This window comes from the organism of the source record quoted next, unplaced genomic scaffold (genome assembly GCF_019419815.1).
Source record: "Pyrus x bretschneideri cultivar Hongxiangsu unplaced genomic scaffold, Pyrus_bretschneideri_v1 Contig24, whole genome shotgun sequence".
NCBI classification, from domain to species: Eukaryota; Viridiplantae; Streptophyta; class Magnoliopsida; order Rosales; family Rosaceae; genus Pyrus; species Pyrus x bretschneideri.
The window spans coordinates 4,707,448-4,720,608 of record NW_025999546.1 but is presented as its reverse complement, the minus strand read 5'-3'; the positions used below and the strand labels follow the sequence as shown (position 1 = coordinate 4,720,608).

Below are 13,161 nucleotides of genomic sequence, written 5' to 3'. Positions count from 1 at the left end.
TACCCGAGGGCGAGGATGTATTGTGGGTGATGGTGGAGCTAGCGGTGCTGATTGGGGCGGATATGCAAGAGGTGATTGGGAGTGCTTTTGCATTAAGATTTTGAGTAATGGGGCTTTGCCTCTCTGGTCTCGAGTCGTCATAAAAGCTTTGGATTTTGGAATCTACCCTTTGTGTTTTTGGATTGTTTTAATCTTTGAATTTTTCTGGGTTCAGATGTCAAATTTTACCTTTTTTTCGAAAAATGAAAAATTTTGGTTGCACAACGACGCTGAAATCACGGTGACGATGTTGATGAAGGTGATGACCGGAAACTCGTTGTTGAGAAAAATGGAGATGGAGGGTTTGCAAAGCGGCTAGTGTGTTTGGCTACGGTGGGAGTGGAAGAAGCTGAGCAGATAAAGTACATAGTTTTTAAGTTATTTTTCTTTTTTCTTTTTTTAAGTTTTTAATTATAACAAATATGTTTTTAATTTTTAAATATTTTAAATCCACATAGACAATATTTAATTAGTTTATGGGACTCAGTTATGTGCCACATCAGCACGTAACAAAATTTTTAATTGTATTGTGACAGAAGAACCACATTGATTTGCAACACTCATTTTTAAATACTACATTGATTGATTTTCAATTTTAATGATTATTTTGATAGTATAGGCCAATTTCATAAATCATTTGTGATAAAAACATAAAGGGGTTTCAACCCAAAAAGAAAAATACTCCTCATAGGCCCAACAAATAGAGGCCCAATAATGGCTACTAGAGAAAACATAAAAGACTAGGGGGTGGATGACCTGTCGCAGGTTTACAGCTGCCCGGAAAGCAAAGGCGACCAACAACCCACACCACCAATTTAGCACCACAAAAACAAGGGTAGGTATGGTTTTGGGCTAAAATCAAAACCGAAATTTACTTGTCTTCGATTTTATAGTGTGAACCGAAATGAAACTAAACGATTTGGTTTTGGTTCGGTTTTGTTCGCACAGTTTTGTTTGGTTTGGGCTTAACAAATATTCGACATTCAAACCTTGAAAATTTCAACTAACGATGATAAATAAGGTGGTATACATTACCAAACTTGATAGTAGTGAGAAAAATTCACCCAATTTTTTTTCTGGATCAAGCCCATTTATATGCAAAGTTATATCTTTTTCTTCTTTTTTCACAGTACAGTTTTCAAATCGAATACTCTTGCGCATGTGTTGCCATGATGATTAGGTTTTCTTTTTCAATTCACCATGTTTCTAGTTCAAACATGTCCCTTCTTTTTAAAGTAATTTAGAGTTAAAAAGTGTCTTTTATTCGATAAATCTAATAGTCTTGTGATGAAAATCAGCAATTTTAGTTGAAACAAACACATAAAATATTTCTTACTTTTTATGGTTTTACAAAGGCGAATATTTTTAACCTAATAAACAATCATCACGGGTGGCTCAATAGTTGAGAATGAATTACAAATACGTATTCCATACAGCATGTCCTGAGTTCGATGGTGGTCAGAAAATGTTAAAATGCTTCTATGAATCTTCCAACCCCTAAAAAAAAGTAGACTATCGTGGCGAAGCCAGTTCCCTTTTGAGTGAGGAAAAAAAAACTTAATAAATTGAACAATTTGAAGCGCATAAAAATCCAATAGTGCATCCACCGTTCTAGTTTTTAAGCGTAGTAAACAAATGAGTAAACTCGGAATTCAAGGGGTGGAAGAATTTGAGATAGCTTGTGAAAGCCTCCTTTGCATTGCAGTCTAAAAATTCGAATCATGCTTTTTGCTTCTAAATCTTCAGCCAAATATCATTCTAACAAAAATTCAGTCAATCTATTTTTTATTTTCTTTTCTGAACAAAGCTTGAATTACAGCGATGATCCTTTACGAATCTTTACAGACATACAATAACAATACATATACCTTGTAATGGAATGAAAAAAATTATGAAAACCAAATATACACTTATGATTATACTGATGTCCAAATTCAGTGACCAACTGATTGTCATGTTTGCTTTGCGGAAAATATGCATGAATTATGTTTTTGAAAATTAGTTCTCTGAGTTGAATGATGTCTTCAATAGTTGACTTTATTCTCTAAGGAAGTTGCGCCTTGTCGCCGATGATGTCGTTGTTCTAAAAATCTCATCTAGCGCCACCTAGGTCTTTCCTAGACACTAGATGGTTGGCCACTATACCGATTAACCCTTAGGCATTTGAAAATAAGAAAGGACGCCTAGACCTGCTTAGGTGTTTGCCTAGATCGCCTATGCGTCCGCCTAGACCATCCAGACCCACCTAAACACCTGTCTAGTTGCGACTTTTACTTAGACTGAAAATAAATAACTTTCATTTCACACTTTATTTATTTTTCAATAAATTTCAAGAGACTTATTGAATATTTAGATGACCACACATTATATGTTTTTTTCCCATGTTTTCATTATGTTTTAATACTTTATATCCATATGTCATTCTATTTTGCAATTTATGTATCTTAGTGAAATTATGTATTTTTTTTAAATATAAGCAGACACTTATTTATATGACATATAATAAATTTACTTAAATCCGCCTAGCCGCATAGGTGCTAGACCCCAACCTCTCGCCCGCCTAGCGCCTAACATCTTTTAGAATTTTGGATGATGTTGATGAGAAGAGACTTTTCAATGTGTACAGAGCACGGGTACATACGCACATGTTATTATAGAAGTAGCGGGACACTTAAAAATGAAAAATAAATAAATAAACCTTCCCTCTGCTCATATAATAACTTATGGCATACCTTTCTGTATTCTGAACACATTGAAAAATCTCTTTTCGATTTGAGAACCCGTGAATCTCCTTCTACCTGAACACGAGTGTCAATGCCCATAAACTTAAGGCCTTGTTTAAGGCATGTAGCACCTGCTTACAAAATTGACGTATATATAGCATAAGAGAACTGCTCCTGCAGCTTTTGAATGTTTATAACATTAGGATATACGTATAAATGTTGAATATATCCCTAACTAGTTTGCAGCAAATTCGATCACATTTCGTTTCTTAGTTATTGTCCAACTGTCATGCGGAGCCAGGATTTTGGCTTAGGAGAGGTCAAAAGTCTCACCTTAAAACGCTATTTTGATTTAAGAAAAATAAATATATGCCGTGTTCTAATTACCGACCACCAACATTTGAGTTTAGTATAATGTCATTCTTGTCATCATCTTTCTCAACTCAACTCGATACCTAGTATCATAACTCAGATTCAAAATAAAATAAGAAAAAAGAAAAGAAAAGTAAAAGTAATTGTATCAAGAGACTTCAAAGAAAAAAATAAAAAAATCAAGCAAAAATAAAAAATAAAAACCAACTCTCTCATGGCCCTTGCCTAATTCCTGTCTTTCCCTCTTCTGATCACCTAACAGTCTCTCAAAATTCGTCACTGGTTAACTGCATAAGGGCCACTAGTCTCAAATGGAACTCAATAATGAAAATAAGAACAAGGTTCTGGTTGAGACTCTAAATCCTTGATAAGTCTTTGGAAATTAGAGGAATAACTCTAATTTTTTCTGTGTGAAAAAAATAGTACAATAGTCTCGGGACCATTTTGATATCTTCATGGTTCCGCCCATGTAAACCTTGTCCTTTTTTTTTTCCCTCATCAAGTAGCACATGTGCATCACATTCTCATATCCTTATATAAATATAAATATAAACATATATATATATATATATATATATAGTCTCAATACATATATTAAAGTTCCTCTCTTTAATCTGATGGGGACTTTGTATACGCAAACAGACAAAGTATAATCTAAACCTGTATGAAGGGGACCACTCAAGTCTCTACTATATAGTATATACAGCCGCAGCGTCGCATCGCAAATGAAATCACGTAGCTTTCTCCCATTTTTTTGTCTAAATAAAATAAGCTCTTTCTACATTATTTAATCATACTTGAGCTCCTTCAAGTTATTTTGTATAGTTTTCAAATAAAATTTTATGCATTTGCGTTGTGTTTGTGCTTAAATTTGGCACAATTTCACTTATTTGTGTCTAAGGCTAAATTATGGCTTTTTGTGAGGTTATTTTGAAATTAAGCTAAACTTGCATCAAGTGACATATATATAATTGACTTACAGATATCAAATGACATTCATTATTATATGTTATATGCTTATAGATATTTTTCATGCAAGTGCAGCAAAAGTAGATTTGCTTCTACAATGTGGTTTGTCCTCAGTATATCTGAACCCAAGGCAAAAAAATAAAAAAAAAATAAAAAGACACTCAGATAATCAAACAAATCTCTCTCTAGAAAACCAACAGCTGCACCATTTTCATTTCAAAGCTTTATTCTACTAGCAAGCAGGTTTAAAAACCTTTTATATCAAAAGATCCTTTCAATATTGCAAGCTCTTTCATTTCTTTTAATTAAAGTCAAATATGGTTCAGCTGAGGGTACTAGGCAAGGTCATAGATCACTGACAAATAACTAACAACATTTTACAACCTCACAACTTAAAGTTTCTTACTTCGGTTTTGATGTCGTATCTATTTAGATCTTTCTATGAGCTCAACCATCTGACTGATGACTAACGATATTTGACAAGCTCGCAACTGAAGTATTAGGTTTCAATTATGTTTTCTCGATTTGGTTTTGACGTGGTGTGCATTTGGATCTTTGTCTCAACCATCTACTTCATGAGGATACTGGCTAGAGCAAAGGCCATAGATCACCGACCGATGACTAACTACATTTTACACCCTCGCAACTTAAAGTATCGGTTTCAATTATGTTTTCTCGCTCCAGTTTTATTGACGTGGATGTATTTGAATCTTTGAATGAGCTCAACCATCTTCTTCATGAGGGTACTAGCAAGAACAAAGGCCATAAATCACCGACTGATCACTAACTGCATTTTACAATCTCGCAACTCGAAGTTTCGGGTTTCAATTATGTTTTCTCGCTTCGATTTTGACGTCAAATGCATTTGGATCTTTGTATGAGCTCAACCATCTGCTTCACGAGGGTATTAGAGCAAACGCCATAGATCACCGACTGATGATCGATGAGGTGGAGATGGAGAGTGCAAAGCTGACCTCTTCCTCTCCCACCGTTGCCATCACTCTTTTGGTAGTTACTTTTTTTTTTTTTTTTTTTTTTTGGGGGATGCTCATGGAAACAAACCGCATGGGTTTTGGCCCCAGCCAGAAATGAAAGAAAAGCGCGAGAGAAATAAGGCATGTGGTTTTGGAACCCTCAAAAAAGGAACTTTATTGGGAACCAAATTTGGCAAATAGTGAAAGCTGACGATGGTTCACGTGAGAACTGAGGAGCGTTCGTGAACTATTCTCATTACCCTTTAAAGCCTTGGAAATGTGCGTGTATGTCATGCCCAATTGGTGGGAGACAAATAGTAACCGTGCGATTAAGGACGTGTTTGGCTACTTTGGAAATGTGATATGTGGATTGGTTAAAGATAAAAGGCGGTATCTTCATTTGTACTATAAAACCATGTTTTCAATTAAATTTCCATTAACATTTTCCTAAATTTTTGTAAGAGAATATTTCCTAAATTACTCATCTCTTTTTTGCAGAAAATCGATGCCCCACTTACTAATCGGGAGGCTACCAACTGATACAACATTATGTATGTATAATTAATGGTATTCGTAATTTAGGAGGTTAGGTGTGGAAATTAAAGTGTTTAGAAAAATGGATAAATACATAAGCAGGAGTTGGCGATCATAATTTAGTAAAATATTTAAACTGAATTATGCCCCAAGACACCAATTAAGTTCATTAATAACAGGCTGATTGTGAAGTCCAAAGATAATGTTTTCAAGTCGTTTGTTAATTACTTGTATTTTAAGGTCTGTGAGCTTATTCATGATGAGTTGAATTATTCCGAACAATTTTGAATGAAGCAGTATGTATTTCTTAATTCTGTTAGAATGTGGCTTTTAGTGTGACAAAGACACCCCAGAAGTTTGTATATGGGAATATTATTATCTCAACGCTTTAGAATAATTTATTTTAGTTACTTTGTTTCTTTGTGTATACAATAATCTTCAAATTATATGGTTGTCACTTGTTAATGGTTGGAAAATGACTCGTTAAGTGTTATTTTCGCTCTCCGATTGATTGATTTTGATCTTCCTTGGCCTTTTCGTACGTAACGGTCTATTTGTTTGGATAACATTTGAGAAATGACTTTTTACGCCTCTCACATATATCACGAGGGAAATGTTGTTGCGGACCATTTTTGCTAACATGGGTTTGTCTTCTCCAACTTTGGTATGACATGGTTCCCCTCTGCCGGCTGCTCATGCTGCTTTGTTTTTAGATTATGTTGGCTTGCTTGGCTTCCGCTTCTCAAATTAATGTGTATCTTGGCATATAGATTTATCTCACTCTTTTTTGTTCCCTAACCTTGTGGAATTGTTCGAATTGTTTTGCAAGTTTGGACCTTTAGGTTTGGCTTTAGATGAGGTTAGGTTTCTTGTCCCCTCCCCCTCCCCTTTCTTTTTCTTGTATCTTTTTTGTTTTATCTTTTAGAGGGATAACGTTTATGTTCCCTTTCTTTTTCATGATTTTTACGAAGAGTAAAGTTTTTGGTCCCCTTAATTAGGTGTAACTTTTTTTTTTTTTGGATTATCAATAAAATCTCTCTCATACCGTTGAAGTTTAAAAAAAATCAGTTTTCCGATTTACATTTTCTGAGTTAATATACCAGTCAGCGAAATTTCCATCATAATTTGGTGTGTGGCAATACACGGAGCAATGGAAAGTAAATATGTTTTTTTTTTCCTTATTTAGTAAAAAAGTCCAAAAATTCAACGACTTATTGTTTGCATATTCGAATAAACATATGTATAAGGTAGACATAGCTTCACATACATGCAAACTTTTCACATAATCAATAAAACACATTTATTTTCCGGCCTTTTTATATAAGATAGTACTAATAACCATGCTCCTCTAAAGGCATCTCCAACTCTGCTCCAAAACCTTAGTTCGATCTTCGATGCATAAATTTCCTCCAACCCTACTCTTAAACGCAATTCCAAAAATGTTAATTTTTTTTGGATTATCAATTATTCTATTTCATATATGGAGTAGACACCATCAGACTCCATAATTTGGATTATGTAATTTTTTTCTTATAATGCCTATACTAATCATTTTTGCCATATTACTTTTTTTGTTTTTTTTTAATTTCCTTTCATATCTCTCTCACATTATAACTATTATCATATCACAAATTTGATTTTAATTTTTTTTATCAAAAATTTTATACCATTACAAATATTTCATTGAGATCTTTAGTTCAAGTCTAATCTTGACTTTATAATACAAATTTTGAACTTTAATAGTTAAGTATATGAAGTTAGTATAAGATAAATTTCAAGATGAGTCATGTGTATAGTAAATTTACATTTAAGTATATATTTTTTCTTTTGTTGGAAAAGTGTTTTAAGTATATAATTTTTTTTTTTGTTGGAAAAGTGTGACGATCTTTTTATAATTTGTTGTATTTTTCTCCTTGAAGCTGTAAAATGACGAAAATGCTCATTTTAGGCTAAGTGAAATCCTACATAGATATTTGAGCTCACTTCATATTTTATCTCCTTTCTTATCATCTTGTAGTACTCGTTATTATGAACGCTCGATCGGAACATGATTTGAGCTAAACAGAAGGTGGGTCTGTTTCAGAGAATATCTGTTTTCTGTTTTAGAAATATCTCATTGTCTTTTATGTGAGATATTTCTATTTAAAGAAATATCACAATTTGGGAAATCTTCCCACCTTCACATCTCTCTCCACCATCTCATCTTTCTCTCTCTCATCTCGGCCTCCCTCTTCTCGCCGCAACTCAAATAAACGACGTCATCTCAGACAGATTGACGCTCAAAACTCCACATTTTCACTCACCTGGTCACGTCGAACCCAGCCATGGGTTTGGATTCGTGATAATCTGAACCCAACTGTACAAGCAAAGGCTTCGCCCAGGCCAAACTTCCCGACGAGCTTTTCATCGTTTTCCCAGCAAAGGTAAGCTTATAATCCTCTTAAATCGTTGCACCTCATTTAGTAGATTAGATCTTGTGATTAGTTGTCGAAATGGTGAGTTGTGGACACAGATCGCAGAGGAGGAAACCTACTGCAGTTCTAGTAAGTTTTGTAGAGAAACGACATGGGTTTTCTGACTTGATCTCGTCAAGTTTAGACAAGATCGTGACCACCAAACAACTCTCCAATGTCCCTAGGCTCAGTTTCGTGCAACCCGTTGCAGTTACGAGATTTCCAAATTCGGGCCGAAACTTTCCTAGCCTATTTAAAGGCTTGCCATTTTTTGGCCAAACCATGGTAATGCTTGGATTCTACACCCTCAAATTGGCCTAGGTTGTGAATTTCGTAGTCATTGGTTGAATACTTCAAGCTCATCGCGTGTCTGGAAAAATTTCGGCAAATTTCCTAGTTTCCGGCGACACAGGCAGCTGACGAAACGCAGTTGACCAGCTCACCAGAGAAGATGAAGAAATATATATTCTGTCAATTGGGCGAAGTCAGGCAACCATTACTTTTTCCATTAACCTTAAATGAATATTCCTTCCGGTCTTGGTATGCAAGCGCGTGATCATGCATAGCTGAAGCGTGGCGGTTCCCGGCGGCATGTGGCGGCACGTGAGCCCTGTTTTTAACACTTTCAACTCCACTTTGAGCAAGCAAAAGACATAATTTTTCAAGTCTTTCCTTAGTATTTACAAACTTTGGGTAATTTAACTATGAGCATGTAATAATTTCCCATATAAGAAAAACTTAGCCCGAAGAGTTTAGAGGCCAAGGAAAGTAAGGCGGCTACGACCTGATTACATATTAGTGAGTGGACTTTGTTTTCAAGCATATATATATATATATATATATATATATATTTTGTAGTTTCCATAACTGCTTGGATAATGTGTTTTTACGTCATATCATGCTTTTACTTATGATTATAAGTATTATTTGAGGGTGTTGATGTGTATGAAATTATTTTGGCATGATCACACGTATATTTTTATTTGCTTATCATGCATGCTTATATCGGTGTCTATAGTACGCGTTCGAGCTAGGATCGGCTAAAGTGTATGTTCACATTGCACAATTATACTCACTATGGATCTATTGCAGGTGTTAGCATGTATTGGTTTGCATTAGGCAATTAAGACTCATATGTGATGCGTTTAGCACCAGCTTCATGTGTATGTAGTATTTGAGCGTAAACACCCAACTTGTTCCATGTAGTTACTTTCTGAATGGACTTATGTCTATACTATTGTGATGAGCATACTATTTTATATAGTTGAGATGTTGCAGTTTACTGTACATTTGAATATTTGTATTTACCCAGTAAATGTGAGAATTTAATTTCTTGTATTTGTGAGAATATTCATCCTAGTCGGGATGAGAATATTCTTCTATAATTACCCTCTTATCTATGCTCTGACATTACATTTATGTAATATGGATACATCCCGCACTGCACATTCTCGTAAATTAGTTTTAGGTTTCGATTTTAATTTATTCACACTTTTACCCAAAAATTATCATAATATGATTTCGTCACCTTCCAAATATTGGCCAGCAAGCCTCGGGTTTAAGTATCCACCTAAATATCCGATAGGGATGTGTCAAAAAGTATAGAGTATTAAGAAATATTTTATTTTAGAGTTTCAAATATAGAGTATGGTTGAGGTAGGAAACTTTTAGAGTTGGAATATTATGGGGATATACCATTTTAAAATCAAATTTTAGAGTTTGAAGTAAGAGTAGAATTGGAGATGTTATAATGAACCCAACATTGAGAAAGAATAAAGGAGCTTCTAATGGCTTATAGCACTAATTACTACTGTTTTAATAATATTATAAATAAAAACTTTATTTTTGTTGGTTCATGGTCATTGCAAATCATTTTTTTAGTAAAATAATATTCCACACTAAGAAAAAGTGAAGAGTTTAAACTTAGAATCTGATCGAAAAGAAAATTCTTAATTACAAAGTCAATCTACCACTTCTGGTCAATGTGGCTCTTTACGAGTTCCAATTACATTTCATGCATCATAAATATTGGAATTATTGATATTTCTTGTTGCGGCCTAAAGTAATAAGGCACTAAGAACAGCTCCAGCGGAAGCTCCTGCTCGAGGGACCAGCTCCGGAACAGGGCTGGATTGCCCGAGGGAAGAAGCCCAGCGTTGGCCGGCGAAGGAGCCTGAGCAAGCTCAAGCGCTAGGCTGGTCGATTTGTGCCGGCCCGAGCGACCGAAGGCAATCTGACGTGGGCTGACATTAGGACAACGTCTCCACGCTTTTTGAGGGCCACGGAGGTTGCTGCTGCTGTTCGGGGCAGCCGGGCGCTGGTGAGCCTGAGATCGCTTCAAGGCGGCCATGAGAGCATTAGAGATGGGGGTCTCCATGCCTGGACTCATGTTTTGGGCAGTGGGTAACTGCTTCAGAGCCACACTGAAGCAGAGCTCCAAAGCTCGGCACTGCAAAGGGTGGGAGGAATTGGGGTGAGATTTGATGCATGCTTGGCGGAGGAAGCCGGTGGGGGAGGACAAAAGGGTTCCGTCGACCCGCTTCGGCAGAGACAAAGGCAGCAGCAGCAAATGAAATCAACGACGGAGATGCAATGGTTAAGACAAGTTTTGTGAAAAAATCCTATTATTTTATTGCCTATTGCCAGGGCTATTCAAGTGCAACGGTGGAGATGCAAAATGTAGTTATTGTTCATTAAGGGCAGTTACTATTCACTAGGTGGATTAAATAGTGAATAGCCTGGGGAAAAGGCTCCCATGCTGGAGTTGCTCTAACAAGTGGCAAACAATATCGTATTGCATATATGTCAATTTACTTGTACCATGTTATATTGTGCGTGTTAATTAAGACTAGATTTCCTTGCATAATTCTCAAAAGCAAAAGTTTCAATGCATGTACATTTCCAAACGTATTTTGTCGCCTAGAACACCTAAGGTAACATCCCTCCATCATATCATTTTTTTAATAGACAATATTATCTATAATAAGAAGGAGGGGATGAATTTAATCTCACAATGTACTAGTAATAATGTGGTTTAAATTCACCTTTGATGAAAATTGAACCAAAGATCTCTCACTCACAAGTGAAGAGGAATACTACTAGACCGTAATACTAACCGACATTCCTCCTAACCTAATGGAATGTGCACAAGCATGATCCTTGTAGGGTTTGGGTTCAAAGGTTGGTATCTGCAATTTGATGTTCTTCATGGTCCCTCCATCATACATGTTGAGCCATATCTGTACAATTAAACAGAAAAAACTGAACTACATTTCAATTAATAACTAAAGAGTTAAGATTAATTTCAGTGAATCTTCGTAGAGATAATTTTCAATAATGGACCCCAATGAGTAATTAGCACGTATTAAGTTACTAATTAGTTTTTCTGTTGAATGTTACTAATTAGTTAGCGCTTGAATGTTATTGTATGTTTTAAATTTTACACTTTTGCTATTTCGTTAGCATAAGAGCTTATTGATCAATCTTCCCTTATTTTGAAAGAAAGTACACGTATTTAAACTTTATAGTAACAATGTTATTTGTTTTTAGGAATAATTAAAAATGTTACGATATAATTAAAACAAGCAGAGTATTATTCAAGTATCTTAAAAATAAATGAAACAATCCTGCAAGATTCTTTTAGAAAAGTTGGAAGAGATGTCAAATCGAAATTTCTCTTCTATTGATCAAAAGAACTGTTACGAATCATGTACGAACCACAAATAACGCTATCTTTTAGGTTAAGATTAGAGTAGTAATTCTTAACACACTCTTTTTATTTTGTGCACATTCTATTTTGATTTTGATCATAATTTTACTTTAATTGTTTAATGTAACTGTTACGAAACTATATATGTGTGTAAAGTGAGAAAGAGTGAAAATTAATTCCCTAATATTATTCTCAAACCATTTTTTTTGCAGTGAAAGAAATATGTAATGGTGCAATAATCTTTACATTTATGTGGTAATTATTTTAAAAAAATCAAAGCCCAACTAATCCCGTATCTATTAACTATCTATCATGTCATGCACAGGAAGCTATGATGTGAATTGATATGAACACAATTCTTTAAATAACTTTTTGGATATCACGATTCAAGAATCCGAACATCGTGTATTACCATTACATAATAGGAGGAAACCATCCTTTTCGGATCAAAATCCTCTCCTGAGTTTAGGAGGATGAGTTTTCTGAGTAAACTTATCTTTCAACGGTTATAATTATTATAACTTTTAGAATGATTCATTATTTGTAGTTGTTGGATCAAATTTCAACGGTCTGATGAGTTTGCTCAAGAGGCTCAGTCTCCTAAGCTTTGGAGAGGATCTTGCTTTTCATATGATACTGTTTTAATGGCATTTTAATTTATTTTTCCAATTCCCACCAAGGACAAACCTAGCAAAAAAAAAATTTTTAAAAATGACATTAAAATTAATCATTTACTACTTCAATTTTGAAAACTCTAGCTCTAAAGAGCAAGTCCTAGAGCAAGTTAAGGATGGAACATATATATTTGTACAATTAAATCCTTAGAAATTAATAGTATTGGGATTAAGTAAATTTATTAATTTAACGAACAATTTCTATCATTGATTTGTGATTTTCCGCACGTATCATATGGATATCACATTTTCTTCTCTCTCTCAGTCTGTGTCTTTCCCTCGTCTCTCTCTCTCGACTCTCTATCCCCATCTCTATCTCTGTCAATCGAGGACGCTCTCACCTACCACCTCAACACTACGAGGTACCTCCCACCCACCACCTCACCACCATCTTCGTCAATCGAGGTCTCCATTGATCCTAGGTTTGCTTTGGGTTTGATTTGAGGTTTTTTTTTTTTTTTTTTTTTTTTTTTTTGTTCTTTCTCTGATTTAGGTTTTTCTGCATTTTGGTTTTAGTAGGAATTTGTAGAGTGAGGAAATAGAACATAAACTCAAGCATTACTCAACGCTGCCTTTAGACAATTCTCCACATCAGGTTTTTCAGGTTGCACAAGGACATGGACCCATGGAAACATTAGAACAAACTGGCCGGGTTAGGTCTAATTCCATTTTTGAAAATATAACAACCAACTGCATTTCATTTCCAAACAGATC

At 35.0% G+C, this 13,161-nt stretch overlaps 1 long non-coding RNA gene across 1 annotated transcript; it reads left to right on the top strand.

Annotated features, from left to right (window-relative positions):
* The first annotated feature begins 7,344 nt into the window (after window positions 1-7,344).
* On the top strand, window positions 7,345-10,930 carry LOC125478198. Its single transcript, XR_007258945.1, has 2 exons — window positions 7,345-8,034; window positions 8,124-10,930. It is a non-coding gene; the product is annotated as an uncharacterized LOC125478198 (long non-coding RNA).
* The last annotated feature ends 2,231 nt before the right edge of the window (window positions 10,931-13,161 follow it).